The sequence below is a fragment of the Bombina bombina genome, chromosome 1, assembly GCF_027579735.1.
Source record: "Bombina bombina isolate aBomBom1 chromosome 1, aBomBom1.pri, whole genome shotgun sequence".
NCBI lineage: Eukaryota > Metazoa > Chordata > Amphibia > Anura > Bombinatoridae > Bombina > Bombina bombina.
In genome coordinates, this window is record NC_069499.1 from 740,972,988 (window position 1) to 740,998,499 (window position 25,512).

General features: G+C 38.5%; 1 pseudogene; it reads left to right on the forward strand.

The window, feature by feature from the left end:
- Positions 1 to 23,691: 23,691 nt before the first annotated feature.
- On the forward strand, positions 23,692 to 25,170 carry LOC128639660 (sorting and assembly machinery component 50 homolog; annotated as a pseudogene).
- The last annotated feature ends 342 nt before the right edge of the window (positions 25,171 to 25,512 follow it).

Sequence of the window (25,512 nt, forward strand, 5' to 3'; positions counted from 1 at the left end):
TCATTGAAATACAAAATATTTTGCCAGGTAGAAGAAGAAGAAGACTTTGACTATATTCACAAAAAATATGGGACTCGTAGTTCAACTATAGTATACAGAGAGAGGTGGCAACTAAAATAAATCATTTTAAAGGGACACTAAACCCAAATTTTTTCTTTCATGATTCAGATAGAGAATACAATTTTAAAGAACTTTCCAATTTACTTCTATTATCTAATTTGCTTCATTTTTTAGCTATCCTTTGTTGAAGAAAGAGCAATGCACATGGGAGAGCCAATCACAGGAGGCATCTATGTGCAGCAACCAATCAGCAGCTACTGAGCCTATCTAGATATGCTTTTCAGCTAAGGATATCAGGAGAATGAAGCAAATTAGATAATAGAAGTAAATTAGAAAGTTGTTTAAAACTGCATGCTCTTTCTAAATCATGAAAGAAAAAAAATAGGTTTCATGTCCCTTTAAGTATATATATTTAAGTATATATATTTGTGCTTGTGCTCATAAGTTTACATATCCTGGCAGAATTTATGATTTCTTGGCCATTTTTCAGAGACTATGAATGATAACACAAAAACTTTTCTTTCACTCATGGTTAGTGTTTGACTGAAGCCATTTATTATCAATCAACTGTGTTTACTCTTTTTAAATCATAATGACAACAGAAACTACCCAAATGACCCTGATCAAAAGTTTACATACCCTGGTGATTTTGGCCTGATGACATGCACACAAGTTGACACAAAGGGGTTTGAATGGCTATTAAAAGTAACCATCCTCACCTGTGATCTGTTTGCTTGTAATTAGTGTGTTTGTATAAAAGGTCAATGAGTTTCTGGACTCCTGACAGACCCTTGTATTTTTCATCCAGTGCTGCACTGACAATTCTGGATTCTGAGTCATGGGGAAAGCAAAAGAATTGTCAAAGGATCTGCTGGAAAAGGTAGTTGAACTGTATAAAACAGGAAAGGGATAAAAAAGGATATCCAATGAATTGAGAATGCAAATCAGCAGTGTTCAAACTCTAATAAAGAAGTGGAAAATAAGGGGATCTGTTGAAACCAAACCACGGTCAGGTGGACCAACTAAAATTTCAACCACAACTGCCAAGAAAATTGTTCGGGATGCAAAGACAAACCCACAAATAACTTCAGGTGAAATACAGGACATGTGGTGTGGCTGTTTCAAGATGCACAATAAGGAGGCACTTGATGAAAGATGGGCTGCATGGTCGAGTCGCCAGATGAAAGCAATTACTATGCAAATGCCACAAAGTATCCTGCTTACAATACACCAAACAGCATAGAGACAAGCCTCAAACCTTCTGGCACAAAGTCATTTGGAGTGATGAGACCAAAATTGAGCTTTTTGACCACAACCATAAACGCTACATTTGGAGAGGAGTCAACAAGGCCTATGATGAAAGGTACACCATTACTACTGTGAAATACGGAGGTGGATCACTGATGTTTTGGGGATGTGTGAGCTATAAAGGCACAGGAAATTTGGTCAGAATTGATGGGAAGATGAAAGCAGTATGTTATCAAACAGAACGCCTCATTTTCCACTTCTTGATTAGAGTTTGAACACTGCTGATTTGCATTCTCAATTCCTTGGATATCTTTTATATCCCTTTCCTGTTTTATACAGTTCAACTACCTTTTTCCCACAGATGCTTTGACAATTCTTTTTCTTTCCCCATGACTCAGAATACAGAAACGTCAGTGCAGCACTGGATGAAAGATGCAAGGGTCTGTCAGGAGTCCAGAAACTCATTGACCTTTTATACACAAACACTAATTACAAGCAAACAGATCACAGAGGAGGATGGTTACCTTTAATAGTCATTCAAACCCCTTTGTGTCAACTTGTGTGCATGTTATCAGGCCAAAATCACAAGGGTATGTAAACTTTTGATCAGGGTCATTTGGGTAGTTTCTGATGTCATTATGACTTAAAAAGAGTAAACACAGTTGATTGATAATAAATGGCTTTAGCCAAACACTAAACATGAGTGAAAGAAAAGTTTTTGTGTTATCATTCAAATTCTCTGAAAAATGACCAAGAAATCATAAATTCTGCCAGGGTATGTAAACTTATGAGCACAACTGTATATATATATATATATATATATATATATATATATATATATACTGTATATATTGTATATAGTCAGCAAAAACGGATGTACACTCTAGGATTTATAATATCGTCACTTCTTTATTAGTAACATTTCGGGGTTTTACCCTCTTTGTCAGACACCTCAAAAGTTATCACTTTTGAGGTGTCTGACAAAGAGGATAAACCCCAGAAACTTTACTAATAAAGAAGTGATGATATTATAAATCCTAGAGTGTACATCCGTTTTTGCTGACTATTTATTTCTTTGGAAGCCGCTTGGTTGGCTGTTTTGATAATTCGAGAGTGCTGGCTTACTTGATTTTATTTATATATATATATATATATATATATATACAGTATATATATATATACAGTATATATATATATATATATACTGTATATATATACCAGTGAGTATTGTGTTATACCTACTATGTATTTGGCATACTATCATCAGAAGCAAGAGTTCTTTAAACATACAGAATACTCTATGATGTTTAATATGAAAATCTATATTTATGAACAGCTATGTGCTTCTCACTTTAACTACATGAAAAAGTCATCCCCCAAGCATCAAGTGCCTTGAGCTCTGAAGGAGGTTAATTATTTCACTTGAAAACAATGATCTTGCGTCTTAAAATAAAATGTGGTAAGATAATAGGAAACTAGAAACCAGCAGTGCCAACAGGCAACAGCTAAACTAATGCTAGCAATGATTAATCATCATTTTAATAATACTCTCATTACATTTTCTTTGCAGTTATAAATCATTTTAATTGTAAATAAATCTCCATTGGAGTCAACTGCAGGTCTTTCCAAGTAGTTGCAACAAACAGGGGCTGTTATCTGAAATATGAAAAGATGTGCTTTATGCCCCGTGGTTACAAATAAATGATTGCTGATTCTCTATATGCTTTGGACAGCGATAAATCCACTGCTCTGTATTTCTGCACTGTAAGAAACATTGCTTCAAAGACATGCAATAGTTGACATAAAAATGCAGATTGAGATCAAGCACCAAAAAGGAGAGGGTGTATGTTTTCTACCAAACACAGAATATCATACAAATATCATAATAAATAAACATGAAGAAAAAAATGTATACAATTTATAGTAAAAACATACCTGCAGGGAAAAGGAATATTTCCATTTTTTTTCTCTAAGTAAATTTTTATATATTTTACCCAGTAGTGTTAATACTGGGAATGCTATGTTTATTTAAGTAAAAAAAAATATTTTCTGCAAATAGGGTTTTATTGGTACTTCTTGGATTAGTAAGAACAATACAACAATAACATAAACATTTTTTTTACTTGCTTACAAACATTGTAACATAATATGGGAAAACAGGTCTTTGAATTAAAGGGATATTAAAGGGATACGAAACCCAATTTTTTTCCCTTTCATGTTTCAGATAGAGGAGGCAATTTTAAGCAACTTTCTAATTTACTCCTATTAGAATTTTTTCTTTGTTTTCTTGGTATCTTTATTTAAAAAGCAGAAATTTAAAACTTAGGAGCCAGCCCATTTTTGGTTCAGCACCTGGGTAGCTCATGCTGATTGGTGGCTAAATGTAATAATAATAAATAATACATTATTTACTAAACCAACTATATTGAATGTATTCTGTAAAATATACTTTGTAAATGTGTATGTAATGATATAAAAAAAAAAAAATCAACATTCATGAGTGTAAGGAAAACAATTCTTTCATTAATACATGTTTAACACATTCTTATGACTGTTTAGTGATGTATCACTTTAAAATAAGATGTACATACAATTAATGAGCCTTTTATGCTCTTAGGGCTCGATGATTGAAAGCTCTCTGGGTTGGCGAGATTATTAAAGAATGCTTGCCAGTCCTATTTCCCTGGTGGAATGATCTAAAGCCACTTTTTACTCTGAAAACACGGTGTCTCGCTAAGGGGCGTATACTGCATTTTCATGTGAAATGAGCACAATAAAATTTGTATTTTAAACATGATACAAAACAAATATTTGAACCATTCACACAAAAATAAGCAGGAAAAAATTGTATTGTTAAGGTGCATCAAAAACCGTAATAAAATTCTTCACCAAAAATCTATGTTAAATAAAAAACTTAAAATTGTATGTAATTTACACAGGAATAAATCAAATTAAATATGCATAGTGCAAAGCATAATTGTAGTACACTGGATGTGCGAAAATCACACAGAAATTTGAACTCATAAATACAAAATGCAAAGCGTAATTGTAGTTTTTCATAAAATGGGCTGAACATGGGCGTTCCATGGGCGTATATGAAAATGTCTGTCTAATCCCAGCGTAATTCTATAAAGATTTTTGCACTGCAGATATCACAGTTTTTTCTTGCCAACTAAAAGGTGGCGAGCTTTTCTCAAAACACGCAAAAAAATTATAACCCTAATAGATAAACACATATATATATATGAAAATATAGGCGAATATAAGATGCTCAATGCAGAAAGCAGCATAACGTGAGTTATATTGGCTACAGGATTTTATTTTTAATGTGCTCCCCCTGCTCCCTGCTAACTTCGCTCTAAGGAGCGAAGTGTCCCTATCCGGTGAGCTCCAATACTTTTAATAGGAGCCACCTCGCCACTAGCAGGGACTGCCCTTTTTTTACTATCATTCCACTGGGGCAGCCTTGCGAGAGTCGGCGAGAAAAAGTGGCTTTGAGCAGGCGAAGTTTATATCATTGAGCCCTTAGTGAGTGTTCAATTACACAGGGTTTGCAAGCAATTCATTTTTAAACCATATATGGAGATAAATAATGGGGAATTCAATTATTGAATCATTACATCTCAACAATTGATCACAACCATATATGGTGGATATGAAGTTTATAACCATATATAGTATTAGACAATTGTTAAGAGTTAATGATTCAATTATTGTATTAACCATTGACTAAAACCATATTTGTTAATCAACAGATTCTTTAATAGATATCTTATTTCAGAATTGTTAAAGGGACACTCAAGTCAAAATTTAACTTTCATGATTCAGATAGAGATTGCAATTTTAAATAACTTTCCAATTTACTACCATTAACATGTAATGATTCAATTAAAATTACAACATTTATTTACAACCATATATTGATGTGTTTTTTTAATCTATTTCATTGAACACTCGTTAAGAGCAAATAACTATGATCACTTGTATACATGGGTTTTTTTTTAACTCATAACTTACCACAACATGTTTGAAACATTAGTTAAAGAAAGAAGGAAAAGTGTTAGGACTATAATTGTTCAAAATGTATGTGTAACATATGTAAAGAAAATTAAATAAAACGTATGCAAAAATAAAACACAAGATGACAAGAATCATGTCAAATATATTTATTAAGACATGTAGATGAAGAATATCACAACACCAACATTCTGCCAACTTGTTTAATTAAGACATTTAAATAAGTCGACAACATGTTTAATGTCAAATCTTTTTTAGAACACATTTAAATAAGGAAGATGACAACATCAGATTAATGTCAAATGTTTATATCCGGATCATTTTTTTTTTTATTTAAGAATTCCTTGAGCGATGAATATTTTTTAAAGAGACATTGTGGTGAATAGTTGGTTGTGGTAACTGAATTATTAACATGTGTTAAGTCAGGTAAAATTATATTCATGTGAATAAATATAGCAAGTGCATGTCAATGCACAAATTATACCTTTGTATACAAGTATTAATTGACTCTTAGGAGAAATGTAATCAAATAAGAACTAATTTTAACTTAGTTTAATGACATACTATTCTTCCATGACAGTAAGGTAATTTTATTACTAATCTATAATGCATGGAATCACATGGAAAGATAAAGTACAATGTCTCTTTAATAATAATGAGTGCAAGTCAATTGCACTTGATCCGAGAGGGCAAGAGTCTGCTTTAAAAATGAAAAAGAAAGAAAACCCGTCACTCATGAAAACAAATGGAAAAAAAAATATGTGCACACCACCACAACATATATAATTATATTAGTAGATATATTACATAGTGAATATAGGCAAGATTCAAAGGGTCTCCAGCACCACTAGTGAGCAAACATGTGACCACCAACTTTAATACCTTTCATTTGACCATAAATTAACTTAGTAAAATCACCACAATTCATAAACATGTTACGACCACCACTTTATATTAAAATTGTACAAGGTATAAATATTTAATAAACATCAGCCGCCATTGAACTGACAGAACATATGTCTGTTTTCTTTGCAGGATCAGCAACCCATCTCCCCAATAGCCTGAGTTAGCACAAAAACACTCCATGAGAGCAAGTGTTTGTGGTAGAGTATGACATCACACAGTCCAAAAGCCATACATTGAGGTAGTTTTTTGAGCAATAAATATCACAGTTCATGATTGAATCCCACATATAGCATAACACAGACCATAAGGCATACCTGGAGGTTGCTTTGTGAGCAATTAAAGACACAATCCATGATTGTAGCACACATATGCCATTAAACAGTCCTTGCTCCATACATGGAGGTTGCTTTGTGAGCAATTAAAGACACAGTCCATGATTGAATCCCATGTATGGCATAACACAGTCCATAAGCCATACAAGGATTTTAATCTTTGAGCAATTAAAGACAAAGTCCATGAAAGTTATTTGCATGGATTTTACAGTGTTATACTTTATAAAAAAAAATCTGAGAGTACAAAAAAACTAAATTTTCTTGTGTTATTATGGGCTCCATGTACTAAGCCGTCAATTAATCCGACATTGTAGACGCAGATAAACTAGCCATTACTCACCGTGGGCGAGATGGTGTCCACTGTCACTATGTACTAAAAATCCACACAGAAATAGACACGTCTAGCCCGCCGCGAGCAATGGCAGATTATTGCTAAATTTGACGCCTCGCTCGACTAAGCTAATGTACTTAAATGTCAGTAGAATTGTATGGCCAATTATTAACACATGACAGGGATTTTTAATACACTTAAGTGTAAATTTAATTTATACATTTTTTGGTTTAGTTGTTGTATAACAATATTTGTTACCTTTGTTATTGTCTATTGATGAGAAACATCAGTTATGCTTACCTAGAAGCCATCCTTTGGGGATATCTCCGTCCTCGAACTTCCGGTATATGCCAGTCTGCCTTAAGATGTAAGAATCATGACATGAGCCTGGGTAATTTGAATGGACACTGATTATCCTCATGTTGGGGTCACAGAACATCTGAACATTCAAGGAATGGAAATGCTTTCTATTCCTATAGATCTCCTCACGAGCTTGAAGTGGTCTTACTGCAACATGGGTACAGTCGATGGCCCCTAGGACATTGGGCATCCCAGCCATCTTATAGAAATTTAATTTTATAGATTGCCATTATTCTGGGGTAGATGGCAAGCAAACATAGCGAGGAAAAATAATCACCATAGCCTCTATGACTTTTGTTAAGTGACGTGAAAAAGCTGATTGACTTATTCCAATAATGATGCTAGAAACCGCCTGAAAGGAGCCTGTTGCCATAAAATGCAATGCAGCGAATAGTTTTAATAGTCCCGGAATAGCTCGTGAATGAGCTGTTATCGGCTCCAAATAATCTTCGATCTCTCGATACAGGTGTAATATGGATTCACGATCAAGCCTGAATCTTTGTATGATCTCTCCATCAGAAAGGCTGTGCAAACCAACCCGTGGAAGGAATACACAGGGGACATGAACTCTCCTTCTTCTAACTATTCAATTAGCAACATTTCCAGTATTCTGTCTTCCAAACAGGATTTGCATCAAACGGAGAAGAAACAAATACAGAAGTGTCTCCATGACTAATGAAATCAACAATGTAAGTACAATGCTGATATTACTGCCTTTTATATACGTCTAGACTGGTGTCTACATTGACTTTCCTATTGTTTTGTACCTTGCCCACCCCCTAAAAGGTGGCAAGGAAAAAATAACAAGGTGGGAGTGGAAAATGTAGCGAGCGGATAAATAGATTTTTTAGTAAATTAGTTTTTGGCGAGTTGGTGGTAAAATCTGTCTATTTACAGTGAAAAATGTAGAGGTAGCAAGGTTTGGTGGATAAGTATGCTCGTAATTTTAAAAATGCGGGTTTGAACATAGTTGATAGCTTTGTACATATCAGTTTGCGAGTTTTGATGCAAATTTTTTTGCGGGTAGCACGCTGACTGCTTAGTACATAGAACCCTACATATAGAAAATAATTGATATGATGGAATAGTTAAGCAATATCTAAGATTTTCATAGATATCATGGCTCATAAATGGCCCCAAATGTCTGCAAATCCTCAACTGTACACATGTACGCAGGCGACACAGTAATCTATGCAAGCAAATCCGATCTGCCGCAGCTTGAGGCAGTGCTCCAAGGCCAGTTCACAGAGGTAGAAAAGTGGATCTCAAAAAACAAACTCTTCCTAAACACTGACAAAACTGTCACAATGATCTTTGGAACGAGACCTAAATTACGCAAACTACAAAATTCCCACCTACGCATAAAAAAACAAAATCAAATTGCACGCTGACCGCAGTCCACTCTTTCAAATACTTGGGTATGTTGTTAGACCCCAATCTATCCTTTGGCCTATCTATCAAAAACTAGGTGCCCTGTACAGAAACAAATTCTGTCTAAGCCCTACAGTAAAGTAAAAGATTGTACAGCAAATGCTGATGCCAATCATGGATTATGGGGATGTAGTATATGCACCTGCACCACAAACTGCCCTTATTAAACTTATTACATTGAATAACTTGTTCTGCCGCTTTGTGCTACAATGTAACTACAGGACCCACCATTGTGACATGCTAAAAGAACTAAACTGGCTGTCGCTGGAATCCAGACGCTCCCTCCATCTTTCCTGCCTTGTGTTTAAGAGATTTTCTGGGAAGCTCCCACCCTACCTGAGCAGAATGCTCTCCCCGGCTGTTCCCACCTCCTATAACCTCCGATCCAGTACCAGCACATTATTTAGTTTGCCACTATACAAAAAGAAAGCAGCTCGATCCTCCTTTTCCAACAGAGCACCACAGTTATGGAACGACCTCCCGCACACTTTCAAACCTTCCCCAAGCCTAAAATCCTTTAAGAGATCCCTCTCTACATATCTCAAAACAGAATGCACCTGTCATGGTTGATTATATATTTCCTACCTGTTCTATGTTAAATTTTACATATATTATGTATTAATATTGCTTCTGTATTTTATTGTACCCTATTGTATCAATGCAATGTTTTGTGATCCCAGGACAAACTTGAAAACGAGAGAAATTTCAATGTATCCTTCCTGGTAAAATATTTTATAAATAAATAAATAAATAAATGTTTGCAACACAAGGGGGAGGAGCAGACAGAGAGTGGAAGAGGGCCTTTATATATTTTTTTACATTGGACACCCAAGAAAGTCTCCAGGTGCAGAGGCAGACGGTGATAGAGATTTAATATATTGGCCATATCTGTTATACATTGGATTAAGTTACCGTACTAGCATATATAAAATAAAATACCATCAATACCTTATTGAAATACATGACTGTTCTCTATATTAGTTGTGAATCGGAAATATGTTAGCATAGACTCAAATAATTAATTCAGATACTGTATATCACTGGTGCATGAGTTACCAGAAATAAATAAAAATTGGAAAAAAACAAAACACTTTAATCTCAGAATTTAGGAGAAGGAGGGGGTGAGGCTGGCTTTGGAGGACCAAAACATTGTGAGATTCGCAGGAGGGCAAGGCCACAGCAACCGGCTTAGGAAAGGAAAGCATGGGGGGGGTGGGTTCAGCTATTTGCTCTGTAGTGCTGGAGCCTCTCGCTTGTTGCAGGCACACCACCAGTTGCTCCATGAGGCTGTTGTGTCTGCTTACTTCTTGACACAGTTCTTGCAGCTCTCTCACCATCTGCCTCTGCACCTGGAGACTTTCTTGAGTGTACAATTCAGAAGCAGACTTAAAGGCCCTCATCTTGTCTCTGTCTGCTCCTTCCCCTTGTGGTACAGCCTGTGGAGGTGAGAGAACACTGGTTTGGCATAAAGCACCAGTGATGCAGGTGGTGGTAGAGGTGGTAGGAAATGCTGGGGAGGCCTCACAGGTTGGAAGAGATCCAGGGGCTAAGCAGGGGGACTTCTGGCTGATCCTGCATTCCATAAAATGGATCCCCATGTTTCTCCAGGAGGCACAAGAAGGACCCACCTAAGGTTCCTCCTCATGAAGGGCCTCTTCACCCTGCTCTGGCGATTCTGCATGAAATAGAGACATACAATTTAAATTGTAGTTCAGATAATACATAATAGTTTACTTTTAAGCAAATAAACACATAATAAGTGCACCAGAAACATGAATTAAGAGGATTATAATATATATATATGTGTGTGTGTATATATAGATATATATACTGAAGATTTATAATAACCAAGGAAAGTCACCAGCACTTATGTCCAATAGGAGTATCGGACTACCTCTACTCTATCATTAAAATATTTCTCACAAGGTAAAATAACATATACACAAAATATATATATATATATATATATATACACCCTGTTCCAAATTATTATGCCAATTATATCTTTATCATTTACCTAAATAATTGATGTAAACAACAGTCAGCATAATTCTCATGTTATCAACTATTAAGAGTACAATTCAAATTTTATTGAACAAACCTCCTAATGATAACAGTATTTTTTTTCAAAATAAAAAACTTACAATGCACTGTTCCAAATTATTACGCATAGTAAGTTTCAAAACACTTTATAGGTTGTAAAGAACTGAAAATTGTCATTTGTTGTGTTTGCAGCATATTTACTGAAATCAAAAGCTATTTCAATCAAACTTTGAACATTTTAACGTTTTAAACATTTTTACAGGTCACGTTACATTTTAACATAGGACCCCTTATTTGATAGCAGCTTCACAAGTCTTGCATCCATTGAACTTGTGAGTTTTTGGACAGTTTCTGCTTGAATTTGTTTGCAAGATGTCAGAATAGCCCCCCAGAGCTGCTGTTTGGATGTAAACTGCCTCCCACCCTCATAGATCTTTTGCTTGAGGATGCTCCAAAGGTTCTCAATAGGATTGAGGTCAGGGGAGGATGGAGGCCACACCATGACTCTCTCCTTTTATCCCCATAGCAGCCATTGATGCAGAGGTATTCTTTGCAGCATGAGATGGTGCATTGTCATGCATGAAGATGATTTTATTACGGAAAGCATAGTTCTTCCTTCTGTACCAGGGAAGGAAGTGGTCAGTCAGGAACTCCACATACTTTGCAGAGGTCATCTTTATACCTTTGGGGACCCTAAAGGGGCCGACCAGCTCTCTTCCCATGATTCCGGCCCAAAACATGACTCCACCACCGCCTTGCTGACATTGCAGCCTTGTTGGAACAGGGTGGCCGTCCACCAACCATCCACTACTCCATCCATCTGGACCATCCAGGGTTGCACGGCACTCATCAGTGAACAGGACTGTTTGAAAATTAGTCTTCATGTATTTTCCTGCCCAATGCAGCCGTTTCTGCTTGTGAGCATTGGTTAATGGTGGCCGAATGGAAGGTTTATGCACAGTTGCAAGACTCTGGAGGACTCTACACCTTGATGTCCGTGGGACTCCAGAGGCACCAGCAGCTTCAAATATCTGTTTGCATCTATGTAATGGTATTTTAGCAGCTGCTCTCTTGATCCGATGCATGGATCTGGCAGAAATCTTCCTCAATGTGCCTTTATCTGCACGAACCCGTCTGTTCTCTGAATCAGCCACAAATCTCTTAATAGTGTGATGAAATCGTGAAATATCTAATGTTTTCATACCTCGTCCAAGGCATTGAACTATTTCACTCTTTTCGGCAGCAGAGAGATCCTTTTTCTTCCCCATATTGCTTGAAAATGGTGCTCTGCTTAATAATGTGGAACACCCTCCTTTAGTAGTTTTTCCTTTAATTGGGCTCACCTGGCAATCTAATTATCAAATGTGTCCGAGATTGTTTTCAGTGATCAAAAGAGCCCTCACACACAATGCCATCCATGAGTTAAACTGAAAAAAAAATTTTTAATCTTTGTGACACTGAAATTGAATTTGCATAATAATTTGGAACAGCGTGTATACGTACATATGTATATATCAAATCAAAAAGTGATTAACTATTAGAATACATAGGAGGTCGTGCTGCTGAACATCTGATACAGTGTACTCCTTACACTGTTGACAAGAATACAAATGAAAGAGAAAATCAAATAATTATAGCACACAAACGCAGTCTCTATGTGAAAAAGGATTAATGGTCCAAAGAGATACAACTTTGTATGAAGCGTCAAACTTTCACCAAATTCCACGTGCAAAAGTGTCAGGCTAAATATTTCAAACCTGCTTTCCAGATCTCACTTCCATCGTATGAGGTAAGAATGAAGCTCTGTATCAGGGGAGAGGAATCTGTGCCCACCCTTCATTCTTGGTGCAAAGATGTCTTGTGATGTTTAATCCAGATCACTTGAACAGTGGTATCCACACAGTAATCCCAGAGTTTGTCAAATATAAGCAGGAAACAAAAAAATCACATAGCGTAACACTGTGTAGGCATGTGAGAATTTATTGAGTGACAAATGTACACTTACAATATACAACCTCAATCCATAATGAGGTAACCTTAGAGGCAAGAAAACATGTATTCCACAATGACTGTAGTGCAGTACTATCTTTCGTGAGAATGTAGTCAATGCGATAAAAGGCAAGTCTAAAGACTTAATAAATCAATTTTGCTAAAAATAAAAGGCACTTAAATATCAAGACCACCAGTCTGTGTATAATCTGAACGCCCACTAAGTATATCCTTCCGCGTTTCAAAGTTTCAACATCAACTTCTTCATCAGAGGTAAGTAGGCTTACAGAGACACCGGCTTTGAAATTTAAAAAAAAACTGAGTGGGCGTTATTTTTCCGGTGTTTGACGTATAACATCACGTGATTTGCGTCTGGCCAATGTGCACCAGTGTTTGTTTTGTTGACATGGCAACGGGAATATTTTACACAAATGACAATAACAAATGTAACTTTAGTACTGATTGATAGGAACTTTTGCAGTTACTTTATAATATATTATAAATAATCAGAAAATCTTGCCTTTCTTTTCTATTATAGACATTGTTAGCATACTTATTGGTAGACTTTTCAGAGGATACATTTCTAAATGTGGATCTCTATTTTATTGTTTTGTTCCTTCAATTTTACTGTCCTATCATATAACATTGTGTGTGTCAGGTTAAAAGCTAATCTAAGCACCAGTACTTTCTTTTCATTGATGAGCTAGGTTCAGTTATACGTGGTTTTTATGAGTACATACTGCCCGCATAAAGTAGTATACATATTAAATGTAACATTTGTGAACTGAATAACTTAGATAAATATATGTGTGTGTATGTATATATATATATACATATATCAAGATATATATATATGTGTGTGTGTGTATGTATATGTATGTATGTATGCACAAACGTACATATATTTATATATACTGTATTTAAACTGTATACTGTATTTATATATACTGTATTTAAATATATGCACACATATATGCATGCATACACACATGTATCAGGTTTTGAGGCCTTCCCAGTCCATCACCTTGTTATATACCCTTATAACTTTTTTATTTTAATATTTAAATTATTATTTTTTTAATAGAAAGTGTATATATGAGTGTAATACTTTATTTAAATGTGCCACTTTTTTCTGCTTACACTTTACTTTAGGTCTTGGGGCACAATCTATAACTTTCAACTTGTAATATGAGCAATAAATATCGCACACAGGCTATCCATTAAAAGTATAGGCTGCTCTCGAGCAATGTCGGGCGAGCTAACCTGTTGAACGTAAAGGCCATTTAACCATCAACTTATAGCGGCTGTGCTATCATTAGAACTCCACTTGTAATCTGATCTTTTTTTTTTTTTTTAAACTTTATTTATAGAAAAGAATCCGAGTCATACATGGTAAGTGCAGTCATAATAATGCAGGTGTAACAAAGTGATCACCTGCAGAATAAAACAATTTTCAGAGCATGTTACATAAAGGCAAACCAGCGAAGAATACAATAAGTGGATGAAGTCTTCATGTATGTCCTGGGACTCTTTTTTCCAAGAACATTTTTTTACAATCAACCAAAGAAAAAGAAGAGAGAACGAGAAAGAAAACATAACAGCTAAGAGCAGGGAAGAGAGACAATAACATATAAAGAAGATAGAGAGAAAGAGAAGAAAGGAATAAGAAAACATACAACAACCATACTTACCCAGAGCACCTCCGAGTTCCCCCTCCTTCAATAGGCAAGTCATTCATGGGCCTGATCCGTGGATAGACACCAATTGCCTCTGAGATTTTCATTAAGAACATACTGGCTATTTTTAAAGGGAAGGAGAACCCTATCCCTCACTATGTCAGGTAAGTGCAGCAAATAAACCTCCCATTTAAGGAGAAATCTCTTAACTCTTTTCTCAGGGTCCCCCCTAGTATCTGCCTGCTCAATCAACATCTGATTATGAATTGTTTTGAGTAGTTGCTGAAAAGGTAAGGTCCGGTTCCCTGTCCACTCCCTCAGAATGATTTGTTTAGCTAGCATGAGTATTGTATTTAAAAAGATGTCGTGCATGTATGTCTGGTCTCTAGGTGTCAGAAAGATCACATGTTGTGCCGAGAGGGACACAGTTTGTTTAGTTAATTTGGTTAGCCAATACGCAATTTTTTGCCAAAATTTTTGTATTTTAGGGCAACCCCAGAGCAGGTGTACCCAATCAGGAGATTCAAGGCGGCATTTACTACATGAATTGAGTGCTCCCTGAACCCAGTTAGCCCTTAGGCCAGGAGTGATGTAAGCTTGATGTAGGAATTTCAGATGTGATTCCCTCAATTTTGCAGAGATAGTACTTTGGTGTGCCCTCTCGAAACTCATGGCGATCAATGACGGGTCAATCTCTAATTCCCCAAAATGGGACCACTTTGATACCATGCCATGAAGGCCGGGATCCTCAGAGTGATGGATCAATAAGTTATATGTATGTGACAGCCTCAGAGAGCCTAACTTCGCCAAAGCGCAAAGTGTATCTAAATTAGAGGAGCCTACAGATAGGAGTCCCTCTGAAATTAAGGTAGATACGTAGTGTCGGCATTGAAAATATGCAAACCTGTGTGTGTGCGGGAGGTTATAACGCGATTGTAAGTCTTGGAAGGGCAGTATCTCTAAAGTCAGTGGGCGAAAAAGTTGGTGAAGTCGTGTAAGTCGTAACTGTTGCCATGTCTGAAATGCTTGAGTGGTGTAACCAGGGAGGAAGTCCAAATTGCCCTGGATTGGGAGATACCTACTAGCCAATCGCTGTATACCCCAGAGTCTACAAATCTTGGTCCAGGCTCTCAGGGGATCTCTAAACAGTATATGGTTTTGAATGAACGGAGATAGAGATTTCAAATTTGCATGAGGCAGAAAAGCTAAATGCAGTGGTTTAATGATGTTAGACTCTAGTTCAGGGACAGTATAACAGTCTTTCCCTACCAGCCAGTCCAGTGTAAATCTAGAAAGAGCCGCCCAGTTATACCATATTATATTAGGAAGATGGAGCCCTCCCCCTCCCACCGTCATTGACAAGGGGGTCCTGCCTATTCTATGTTTTTTGCCCTGCCAAACAAAGTTTCCAATGGCAGTTTGCAAAGATGTCGCATCCTTCTGAGTGAGAAGAAGGGGCAACATCTGTAATGGATAAAGAAGTTTAGGCAGGGCAACCATTTTAAAAAGGTGCACCCTACCCGAGAGAGGGGGAGTTTCATCCAGCTCAACAACATTTGCTTAATGTCACCAATAGTCCCGACGAGATTCAGAGAGTACAACATATGAGGGTTAACGTGTATCCATATGCCTAAATATTTGAAACTACCCTGGGTAGTTTTAAGACCAAAATCTGCTAGAGTCATGTTGCGGGAATTTTGCAACCAGGTGGCCTCCGATTTGTCAATGTTGATCTTGTACCCCGAGAACCTGCCAAAATCATCGATAACTTTCAGAAGAGAGAAGTAAATTAGAACCAGGATCGCCTACAAAGAGCAGTAAATCATCGGCGTAAAGTGATAGATGTTGCTTTTGACCGCATATATCTAAGCCGGCGCATTGTTGCCTGATGTAGGACGCCAGGGGTTCGATAGCTAAATCGAAAAGGAGAGGGGACATCCCTGTCTCGTACCCCGTTGTAGCGTGAAGGAAGGAGAAAGCCTCCCATTGATTATAAGAGAGGCCTTAGGGGCTGAGTATAATCTTTGTAGAAAGCTAGGAAATTTACCCTGCATACCAAAGCGCGACAGTGACGTATGTAAATGATCCCACTCGATCCGGTCAAATGCCTTCTTGGCATCTAGTGCTAGAAGGCATGCGTCTGGTAGTTGGGATGGGGATTGTGTATGTGTGTTGTACCAGTAGTGGGACACCAAGCCGAGGGTCTTTCTAATATTAATCACTGAGGACCTGCCCTTTACAAAACCCGTTTGATCTGCGTGAACTATATGTGGTAGGACCTTCGCCAACCTGTCTGCTAAGATTTTTGTTAGAAGTTTATAATCCCCATTTAATAGGGAGATTGGGCTATATGAAGAAGTCTGGGTGGGGTCCCTATCAGGTTTCAAAAGGAGACAGATATTAGCCTCAGAGAATCTATCATTTAATTGTTCAGTGCCCGCCAGGTAAGTAGAATATAAGGATGAGAGAATTGGTGCTAGCTCCTCCTTCAGTAACTTAAAATATTCTACAGGTAACCCATCCGGGCCTGCTGCTTTGCCCAATTTACTTTGCCGTATGGCCCTGAGAACCAACTGAACTAGTTTGGCCAGCAACTTACCGGCCTTATTACCATGACGGTAATAGCGACCCTGTCGGTGAATATTGACTTTGTTGTCTTGTTGAGCTAAGAAAGTATCCCTTGTCTGTTTGAGTTCATAGTAAGATTTCCTAGATTCTGGCGTGGGGGTAGATAAGTAGTTATTGTAAGCTGCAGTGAGTTGGGCAAGGAGAGTCTCATCTACCCTCGTAAGTTGCTTATTATGGTGTGTTGCAAAAGAGGTTATAAGACCTCTCATCACCGCTTTTGAGGCATGCCAGAACAAATCTGGCGTACCCGAATGACAAGCATTGTCAGATGCATAGTGCGTCCAGGATGCTTTTAAGTGTCTACGGAACTCAATGTTGTTATACAGGTGGAGAGGAAATCTCCAACTTCTGTTTGGAGGTCTAGGGGGATGGGGCTGCAATATCAGGGTAATTGGGGCATGGTCTGATAAAGTGACTTGGCCAATATAAGTGGATAAGACTTGTGGCATTATACTTGAGGAAGTTAGGAAATAGTCAATACGCGACATAGTATGGTATGTTTTTGAGAGGCAAGTGAAATCCCTCTCATCCGGGTTCCTTGCTCTCCAGATATCTAGTAAATTCAGAGTCTCCTTGAAGGATCCAATCAAGGATACCTCACGCTTGTAGCGGATCACGTGTTTTTTTAAGGAGCCAGAAGTTGAGGGATCTCTAAACCTATCCAGAGGAAGAGCCTGAGCTAAATTAAAATCACCTCCCATTATTAAAGGGGCACTATGTGTGGCCAATATCGCCAATAAATTTGTCCAAAAGGGGGGATCATGGGCATTAGGGCCATAAACATTACAGAGAGTGTATGTATGTGTATTGGTCTGGAGTGATGCGACTATGTACTGTCCCTTTTTGTCTATGTCCACTGCTGTCAAGGAGGCCGCTAAACCCTTTCGCACTAGAATGGCAACTCCTCTTTTCCTACCCTCTGTAGGGGAGCTGAGGACCTGTCCCACCCATCTGATTTTTAACTTTGCATGTTCCTCAACTGTCAGTTTTGTCTCCTGGAGCATAGCAATGTCAGCCTTCAGTGAGTTTAGGTGGTGGAGAATCCTACTTCTCTTTGCCGGGGACGTAATGCCCACTACATTCCATGCTATAATTTTAAGGGGAAGAGTCATGTCTACAGAGTGCAGGGGTGGAGAGGGCACAACCCAGTAGGTAGTGTCCTAGTAAGTGTCCCCTGTGGTGTCTGAGGTGTAGGTAGTAACAAGTGACTTACAGTTATGGGAAAGCATAGATGTGTCCTCAGGACAGGATGACGTGATGAAGGAGGGGGAACCAGAGGCCTCCAGGTCTTATTCCAGCAGTCGCTACAAAAGAAATAAGAACATACAGCAGCATTAACAATATATATGAGTAAGAGGTCAGCACCCATGGTTGTAGTAATGTCAATAGTTATCTTCACAGAAGCAATCTGTTTATAGAAGGACTGAAAAATGAACAAAAACACATCATAATAACAGGAAGCATAACATCTTACAACCAGAATTCTGCCCTTGGGGGAGGGGATAGGAAGCAATATAGCCATACAAGGCCCTGGAATGTTCAGTATAGTTTTAAGATGAGAAAATTTACCAAGGGTTTCTGCATATGGCAGGGGCAAGTGGATAGGCCCTAGGTAGCCAGGTGAAGGTGTATATGGGCATTGAGATGGGGAATTATGTTTTTTATATTCGGTGTCAATGCCCTGGGGCCTGAACAGAATTGTAACACCAAAATCTGCAACGGTCAAAAGGCAAGTGGTGGACAGAGGGTCTCCACTAGAATTTGTGAGGGATAGGCCAAGAACTAAGCCTACTAGGGGACACAGGGGAAACCAGCGGTAACTGAGAACTGTCTTAATAACACGCATATTAGAACTAAGGTTTAAGTATGCTGAATAATATTTCCTTACCATAACAGTGCAATGCATAGACAAACATGAACCTGCACAGATAGTGTAATAACAGAGATAACAAGTTGCCATGTGCGGAACCGTGCCTTCGGCCACAGCCAAGACTGGCAAGCATGACCAGAGCCACAGGACCCGCAAGAGCAAAATACATAATGTAATCAACATGATGCATATGAAAAGAGATTGTGAACGTTAATACTTAAAAAAGTCCCATCAGCCATTATCCTGTCTCCGCTCTGATGCCAGGTATGCCTGTGCTGCCGCAGGCGTATGAAAGGTTTTGGGGCCTGAAAGACTCTGAATCTTCAGGGTAGCTGGGAACATGAGTGCAAATTTACGTCCCTGATCATGCAGAGTGGAGCAGATAGAAGCAAAGTCCTTACGTCTCTTAGTAACCTCAACTGAAAAGTCCTGGAAAAGCAGGAGACGGTGGTCTTCGAAGATGACTTCCTTAGCCGCCCTGTAGGCTTGCAAGATTGCTAGCTTATCCTGGAAATTTAAGCATTTAAATATTACTTGTCGTGGCTTCTCCTTGGAATTTTCTAGGTACCTGTTAGGGCCTATGCGATGTGATCTTTCAATGTCCAGAGGTAAACAGTCCTGAGGCAGGCCCAGAATTTTTGGGAGAGTCAGAGCGGCAAATTCTAGTAGATCTTTATCTTTAATGGATTCAGGGACGCCTATGATTCGTAGATTATTTCGCCTGCTGCGGTTTTCCAGGTCCTCCACCTTATCCATTAGCTGTTGATTTTGTTTCAGTAGACGTTTTAAAGAAACCTCTGATTCCTGCTGTCTGTCTTCAACCCCCAAAATTCTTTGTTCCGCGGCCGACATGCGAGTAGAGAAGAGCCGCACTTCGCTGGTTAAGGTGTCAACACCAGCCTGCAAGCTATCCATTTTTGGTAAAAAGAAAGCCTTGAGCTCCTGTAGGAGTGAAGAATGATCTCCTGGGGTGCTGCCTTCAGCATCTGCAAATGATGGGTTTGCCTGCGTTTCTGTCAAAGGCTTTTGATTTTTTTCCTGATCTTTTGATCTGTGACTCATGGTGCTACTTGAAGGCGAGGGCAGCCTGTGAAAATACTCATCCACTTTCATAGAGCAAAATACAGACAAATACTGGAAATTGTATGACACTGTGAAGAAACCACCAGGTGGCGCTGTTGCACTGTGTATTGCAGCAATCAAGGTAGGTATGTGGAGGGAAAATGGAGGAGATGGGGACACAGATTTTGAATTTGCAGATATCACATGCCAAGATGCAGGTGTTAGACAATAAAAAAATTTAGCTGTACCAACTATGTAAACAAAAGTGTTTTTTCTGTCCTGTTTAGCAGGCCTCTCAAACAGTGCTGATGGATCATAAACACAATCCTGAAAAATTGAGCTATACCAGCTATGAGTCTGTATAGAAAAAGTCTGTATAGATCAATATATAGTTTATGCAGGGACTGTCCCAGTGATCAGATCTCAAGCAGAGCAGGTGTTCATGCGTTCACCCCTTAGCAACCACAGGGGCACAAGAAGGCTGGTATCCTCCTGCTGAGAAAATAATAGCAAGTTTATCTCCCAGTGTGGTAGTGAGGTTGTGCCTTGTTGTGGGGTCAGTGAACTGGAGCTGGCTGAAATGTGTTTATATCTGTATGTGCATCCACACTACTTTTACAGTCTATCAGAGTGTGCAGCAATCTCTTATGGGCATGCATAGAATATCTTCCTGGGAGCCCGTTACCTGGGTGTCACACAGTCACAGTTTGAGGTGAAGCGGTTCTAATCATCTGATTAAGAGTCTGCGGTGTTACCACCTCTCACCTGATCCTTCCGATTACCGCATTCAATGCCGGTCTGCTTGTAGGGCCCGTTCTGAGCTGAAACTGGCACTGAGGTGACGGGGGGAGCTCCTCCAAAATGGCGCCAGTCAGCGCTACCGCTCGCGCCGTGTGGCGCAGTTTGTTTGAGACTTCCGAGGCAAGGGCAATTTTCTGCCCTTCACGATAGTTCTTTGGCCGGATGGGGTACCTTAGAGGGTAACCCAGCAAGGCAGCGTCGTGGGGAAAGTTGGCTGGCAGCAAATAACACCATTAATATGAAGCAGATTCCCGGAGCTCTGTACTTCTGCTGCCAGCCGCTAGCTCCGCCCACCGGAAGTCTGTAATCTGATCTTTTATTGGATGAACAAATGTCCCTAAAACCCACAGCGAATGTAACATATTTTTACTATGCAAAATGTTTTTATTTCAACCTGAAATTGTTTCATGTTTTAAAACATAATGAGTTATCCTACATACTATTTCACTACCCTAGATTTACTATAGGTTTCATTGTGCCTATGTTATGCTAAGAAGGCTTGCTTTTTTTATCAGATTCATGAAGAAAAATAGTAATTGCTGATATTTTTTGCTGGAGAGTTCTATGAATTTTAGCAAATTTAAACATAATAATATTAATTATTAATATATTAATTATTACTATTAATAATAATAATAATAATAATACAAATAATAATAATTAACTATTTAATAACTATTCTACCTAGTTAAAATAAAAACAAACTTGCCTGTAAAATAAAAGTAAACCCTAAGCGAGATACAATGTAATTATTATTTATATTGTAGCTAGATTAGGGTTTATTTTACAGGTAAGTATTTAGTTTTAAATAGGAATGATTAAGTTAATGATAGGAATATTTATTTAGATTTATTTTAATTATATTTAAGTTAGGGGTGTTAGGGTTAGGGTTAGACTTAGGTTTAGGGGTTAATAAATGTAATATAGTGGCGGCGAAGTTGGGGGCTAGCAGATTATGGGTTAATAAATGTAGTTAGGTGGCGGCGATGTTAGGGACGGCAGATTAGGGGTTAATAATAATAAAATAATGTTTGCGAGGCAGGAGTGTGGCGGTTTAGGGGTTAATATGTTTATTATAGTGGTGTCGATGTCGGGGGCAGCAGATTAGGGGTTAATAAGTGTAGGTAGGTTGTGGCGTCATTGGGGGCGGCAGATTAGGGGTTAATAAATATAATGTAGGTAGTGGCGGTGTCTGGAGCGACAGATTAGGGGTTAATAATATTTAACTAGTGTTTGCGAGGCAGGAGTGCGGCGGTTTAGGGGTTAATATGTTTATTATAGTGGCGGCGATGTCCGGAGTGGCAGATTAGGGGTTAAAAATGTTATTATAGTGTTTGCTATGCGGAAGGGCCTCAGTTTAGGGGTTAATAGGTAGTTTATGGGTGTTAGTGTACTTTGTAGCACTTTAGTTATGAGTTTTATGCTACCGCATTGTACATAAAACTCATAACTACTGACTTTCAAATGCACTAGAAATCTTGAAGTTTTAGGCTGGCCTCCCAGGACAGACTCGTAATTCCAGCGGTATGAAAAGTCCCATGGAAAAAAGGCTTTATGAAGTTTACGTAAGTCGTTTTGTGGTAAGGCCAAAAAAGTGTGCGGTGACCCTAAACCTGCAAGACTCGTAATACCTGTTAACGCTGCTTTTTCAGCTACCACAAAACTCGTAATCTAGGCCTATATATTTTGTGTAGTCTTTAAGGGGCATTAAATTAAAGATGTTTTTCCCAAACTCAACCATCCTCAAATTATGACCTATGATTCTAGTATCTTAATTTTATTATTATTTCTTTTGATATTTTAATTTATTAACCTTAATATTTCCTTCTTATCTTCCAATATTATGGTCTTCGTAAATCATTTTCAATTCTCTAACACTAAAGTAATTCATGAACTGCTTAATCTAGAATTTAATCTAAGAGATATTTGAGTGCATTAAATAAAAATGAGTGCCTATTTGAGAAATGGAAACGTAACATAGGCCTTGATTCCAATCTTTCCCGAAATTCCTGTTTGATATTTTCTTTTATCAGAATGTCCATAATCTTTCTTAGTACAATACTGTCAAGGTTGATAACTCCAATGATATTCAATCTCTACTGAATTTGCTAAACCCTATTTCTAGATGTTGCAATACTGATTTTTGTTTTCTCCTGTTTCCCACAGATTGTGTTAGCTATACAAGATATCACATATCTATGTCTATTAAACACATGTACTAGACATGTACTCGGGTGAAAAATTTGTTTAATCCGAAAGATTTGTTTTTCATTTTTTTAAACATTTGGTTCAGTTGAATTTCATCTATGCGGCCTGCAGGTATTCGGTTCGGATGAATATTGGATTTGGATTTGTTACTATTATTTCCATTGGGAATGGCTTTCTGGCAACTTTTGCAGGCCAATCTGACACTAATATATCTCTCTCCTTCAGCCTGATTTTAAAGCATATCTACCAAGTCCTAAAAGAAAATATACAGAACTTCATTTCAGCTGTTCCACTGCTATGCAAACAACAGGTAGCCTCTGGAAGACCTAACTGGAGCAATTTTCCTTGATTTTGCAAAGGCCTTTGACATAGTAGACCACGACATACTACTGCTCAAACTAAAAAACTCTGGTATTGCTGATCATCCGTTAACCTGGTTTTGATTGTATGTATCGGATCGATCACAATATGTCTACATTTCTGACAGTTACTCCCTCCCTCTCCCAGTCACATGTGGTGTGCCCCAAGGTTCCCTTCTCAGCCCCCTACTATTCCCATTATTTATAAATGATCTGCCTAATGTCTGTAAATCTTCAACTGTACACATGTACGCAGATGACACAGTAATCTATGCAAACAATTCAGATCTGCCGCAGCTTTAAGCAGTGCTCCAAGATCAGTTCACAGAGCTAGAAAAGTGGATCTCAAAAAACAAACTCTTCGGTGTAGGTGACTGTGGGGATGGAGAGGCCCTGACACCTCGGTACCAGCGGATATGGGGACTGTGCACGCTCGGAGTTTGGATCCTCTTCCTATGGATGGACATGATTTCGCATCTGCTGATGATTCTGATCTTGTAGAAGTGGAGCTGCAAAAGAAACAGGAAATTTTAGAGAACAAAGATTTTCAGCGTGTGCACTTTGAAGGTCTGGGGAGGACAAAAGATGACCTTATTATGTATGAAATCAGCAATGTCTTCAAGGCTAAAAATCTTATTGATGTGATGAGAAAATCTCATGAAGCAAGAGAGAAATTACTCCGGATGGGAATATTTAGGCAAGTGGAAGTTTTGGTTGATACATGTGAAGGTGATGACGCTCTTCCCAATGGTTTGGATGTCACTTTTGAAGTCACAGAATTGAGAAGATTAACTGGAAGTTATAACACCATGGTTGAGAACAACGAAGGCAGCATGGTTCTTGGTCTTAAACTTCCCAATCTCTTTGGTCGCGCTGAAAAAATGACTTTCCAGTTCTCTTATGGGACAAAGGAAACCTCATATGGGTTGTCCTTTTTCAAACCCCAAGTTGGAAACTTTGAAAGGAATTTTTCTGTCAACTTGTACAAAGTGACTGGCCAGTTCCCGTGGAGCTCGCTGCGTGAGACAGACCGAGAAATATCAACCAAAATCAGTTTCCCATTATGGAAGACCAACCACACATTGAAATGGGAGGGGGTTTGGCGAGAACTGGGCTGCCTGGCAAGAACTGCATCTTTTGCCATTCGGGAGAGTGAGTGGGCACACTCTTAAGTCTTCTCTATCACATGCCATGGTTATTGATACTCGCAACTCCTCGATCTTGCCCAAAAGCGGTGCCTTGCTAAAAATCAACCAGGAGCTGGCTGGCTATACAGGTGGAGACGTCAGCTTTCTTTTGAGCTGCAGCTAAATAAAAAGCTTGTCTGGGACTCTGTCCTCTCAACATCTCTGTGCGGTGGGATGCAATTGCCTATTGGAGACAAACCATTGAGTATTGCTGATCGGTTTTACCTTGGTGGACCAACAAGTGTGCGTGGCTTTAGCATGTACAGCATCGGACCACAAAGTGAAGGTGACTATTTGGGAGGAGAAGCTTACTGGGCCGGTGGAGTGCACCTGTACCTTCCTTTCCGACCAGGGCGTGGAGGATTTGGAGACCTTTTGAGAACACACTTCTTTCTAAATGCCGGAAACCTCTGCAGCTTAACTATGGTGAAGGCCCACAAGCACATTTACGCAAGCTCGCTGAGTGTATTCGCTAGTCATACGGAGCAGGCATAGTGCTTCGCCTTGGTAACATCGCAAGACTGGAGCTCAATTACTGCATCCCTATGGGAGTTCAGAGTGGAGACAGGATATGTGACGGCGTGCAGTTTGGAGCAGGAATCAGATTCTTATAGATATCAAACCAGTTTCTGCACAAGGACAGACATCTCAACATAAACAGCAGCACTTGTGTATTGTTCTTTTTATTCACATGCATGCAGATATCTGCAATATTAAACAATACAGTATGATAATTAAAAAAAAAAAAAAAAAAAAAACTCTTCCTAAACACTGACAAAACTGTCACAATGATCTTTGGAACAGGACCTAAATTACACAAATTACAAAATTCCCATCTTCGCATCAAAACAAAATCCAATAGCACGCTGACAGTACACTCTTTCAAATACAAAGGTATGTTGTTAGACCCCAATCTATCTTTTGGCCTCCACATAGAAAAACTTGCATCTAAACTTTATCCAAAACTAGGTGCCCTTTACAGAAACAAATCCTGCCTCAGCCCT